Source organism: Mus musculus, chromosome 3 (assembly GCF_000001635.26).
Source record: "Mus musculus strain C57BL/6J chromosome 3, GRCm38.p6 C57BL/6J".
Taxonomy (NCBI): domain Eukaryota; kingdom Metazoa; phylum Chordata; class Mammalia; order Rodentia; family Muridae; genus Mus; species Mus musculus.
In genome coordinates, this window is record NC_000069.6 from 60,876,641 (window position 1) to 60,880,268 (window position 3,628).

At 48.0% G+C, this 3,628-nt stretch overlaps 1 pseudogene; it reads left to right on the forward strand.

Annotated features, from left to right (window-relative positions):
* Gm8325 (predicted pseudogene 8325) lies at positions 359–2,204 on the forward strand (annotated as a pseudogene).

Consider the following 3,628-nt stretch of genomic DNA (forward strand, 5'->3'; position numbering starts at 1 on the left):
AAGGCTATTTGTCATTTTCAGTTCATCTTGCATGGGACTGTGGCAGCCATGGTACCTCTGCAAACCCCAACATGCCTAGAATCAGATTTAGACTCAAGTCATATCTCTGAACACTTACAAACTTTCTTTCTTTGCTATGATTCATGGCACCTTGGAAGCCATATTCTCTTAAAGTACCAATGTCAAAATGATACAACCACCGCTGCTTGAAAATCCTGCTCAGCTGCATTTCTAGGGTGCTTACATTTGAGTGTGATTTCCTGGATTTCTCCCTTTTCCTTTATCCTAACACAACTAATTGGTGTCCTCCAAACATCAGAACATCACTCTTACTTTCTGTCTTGGAAAAAAGAGAGAGCGGCCTTCGAGCGACAGCGACGCAAGATGGCAGCCACCACAGGCTCGGGTCTCAGAGAGGAGCTGAGATGAGCCCACTACAGCCACTCAAGATGTCTACAATTGAAGTGACGTCTCTCCTGTGTGTCCAGGACTGCAGGATGTCAGACAGTGGCCCTTGGCTGCCAGGAGTAAAAGTCCCTCGAAATTTCCGACTGTTGGAAGAGCTGGAAGAAGGACAGAAAGGAGTAGGCGACGGCACAGTTAGCTGGGGTCTGGAGGACGACGAGGACATGACACTTACAAGATGGACAGGCATGATAATTGGACCTCCACGAACAATCTATGAAAACCGAATATACAGCCTTAAGATAGAGTGTGGGCCTAAGTACCCAGAGGCACCCCTGTCTGTAAGATTCGTAACAAGAGTCAATATGAGCGGCATGAGCAGTTCGAATGGAGTGGTGGATCCGAGAGCCACGGCAGTGCTGGCAAAGTGGCAGAACTCCCACAGCATCAAAGTCATCCTGCAGGAACTGCGGCGCCTGATGATGTCAAAAGAGAACATGAAGCTGCCACAGCCGCCGGAAGGACAGTGTTACAGCAATTAGTCACCAAGGCCCCGGCCTCCCCTCCCCATCCAACCCAAGTCTTCATTTTCCACAGTAGTGAATTTTCTAGATACATCTGTAGACCTCAAAGTACCGGAGAGGAAGCTCCACTCAGCCTTCATCCTGAGACACTGTTCTGATACTAACTTCTCGTCCATTTGAAATACCTAAGTTGTGCTGTGTAACATCAACTGTTGAGTGTAACCGCTGTCTGCCTGGTTGAACTTCTGGGATCAAGAAGGTGTTGAAATCGGTTTCCTGTGGGAGCGGTGGGCACAGCTAACGCAACTGTGAACAGACACGTCACACAATCACCTGCTGCTGGCCCTTGGCCTGGGTCTGCCTTTGCCCGCCCCGCCCTCCGCCACAGCTGTGTGGTGGCCCTTAGAATAGATGGGAAGGCTTCAGGTAGCAGTTATGGGACTGACTACTGCTGGGCTTGGGGCGCTTTGGCTGCACCCCTGCTTCTTAAGTCTTAAGTGATGCCCCATCCAAGCCATGGTCCCCACTCCTCCACTCCCACCCTTGGCCAAAGCTTAGATTGTAACCCTCCCCTCCCTCTGAAATTGGCCGCGGGTGAGGAATTCAGGGCTTCCCGTGTCCCCACCTTTATCAAGGGGTGCTGCTTCCCCTCCTCAACTCCCCTGTTGCCCATCACCACCCAACACTTGCTGTGGCCAGAAGCCATCAGATGAGGTTGGAATTGCCTGGCCTCCCTCACTTAGCTCCGGACCACACTCACCTGCCACCAGCCTGGGAAGGGAGCGCCGGGTCCTCAGCCCTGCTGCCACCGTCAGCCCTCGAGCTTTGTGCTCAGGTCTAAGGTAAACAGCAGTCACAGGGCGACTCGGACCGGCCAGCGCTCAGGGTCCTTGGTGAAAAGATGCCTAGAGAAAGGCCATGCGGAGTCCTCAGTGCACACGGTTCTGAGTTGGTTCCTTTTCCCATCATTGCTTTGCTTTTACACATTGAAGAGGTTTGAACAGGGCTCTCGTCACCCTGGCCACCCATCGGGTCTGATGTGGAGCCTGACAGCTGGAGCACGAGGCCCTGACCCTGCAGACTCAGGTTTCAGTGTTGCTCCTCAGACCCTCTGCAGGGACCAGGAGGAGCTCTGTGTCCCCATGTTTGCAGATCATCTGCAGATCCGTGGGCCTGGCCTCCTGGCTCACTGCCACGCTCCCCACTCTGTTCAGGACCACTAAATGTTGAAATGTGGATGCATACCGAAATAAAGGCAATCCGTTGTGTTGCAGAAAAAAAAAAAAAAGAGAGAGACTACTTCTTCTTTCTCTACATCTCAGAAAACAACTATGAGATGGAAGACAGGATAGACACCAGAACAACAGTAAGTCTAGCTTTAGTGTTAGGCTCCGTAAGGAACCAGAGTTAGGTTTCACTGGTGCTGAACTTTTGATGGCTCAGGTAACAATTAGTAGCTGAGTACTTCACATTCCCCAAATTTATACCTTATAGCCCTAACCTCAATGTGGCGGTGGTAATTGGAGCTGACCTTTGGGACATAATTAGATTTAGATGAGGTCTTGTGAATGGTACAAGGAAGCAGAATTAGTGACTGAGTCAGAAGAGACACTGCATAACTGGCTTATTTTTCCAAGGAGTACTATTTCAGGAGAGGCTCTGTGAACACACAAGAAGAAACTAAGCTTTCGGCAAGCTTGGAAGAGTGGCCTCTTCGTGACCTAAGCATGAAGGCATCCTGATGCCAGGCTTCTAGCCCCAGAACTCAGATATCTGCTATTCAAGTCTCTTTCATGATATGCTGTGATAGCTGAGTGTATCACACAGTGTGCTTCCACAACCTCACTATAGTAAAATTTTAATGTCAACAAAGGACATTTCACTCCTCTACATATCTCCCTTTCTCCAAGGCGCACCTTCTCGAGTTGTAGCTTTCCACACTTTAAGATGGCCTTGGCAACTGTGACTGTTCTGTGATGCCCTTACCATACTCTAATAAAGATTTAAAAATTCCCTGGCATTTAGAGCTTCTTTCCATTCTCAGAGTCATCCTTACTTCCATAGACCCCTGCATCAACCACTGGGTAGTCTGGCTAGAACTGCAAGCAGGGGTTCGATGTAAAGGGTGTGCAACATGAGTCAGTCTTGCCATGCTGGCAATGGAGAAATACACAACTGCTGATCCAAAACCAGATGGATCATACACCTTCCACGCTCAATCATTGTTCACTCTCTAGTCTCTCATCCATGAAAGAACAAAGGTGATAGAGCGGCGAGTGCTCTGAGGGACCATTTAATCTGTAATGTGACTTTTTACAGCAGGCTGTAGTTTCCATATAATTTGTTGCTTTTGCTCTTTCTGGCTCATCTACTGTATGTTTCTTCACAATTGTCTTCAAATGTGCCAAGGCCACAATGCCTTGAATTTCTGTTACTGAGATTGGGTTCCCCTGGAAGTTATTTAAAAGTCCAGAGACCACACGAGAGGACGAGCAGCTTCCTCTCCTTGATGACCACACTGTATCCATCTGTGCTTTCATAGTATTGGGGCAGAAATACAAAATGACATGCTTTCTAAATTTGGGTCTATTTTAGGCCAATATACTCTGACTTCTACATATTTTAATACTTGCACACTAAGATTTAGTATTACATAATAAAATAATAGCATTATTTCTTTATTTTCTATAATTGAAGTT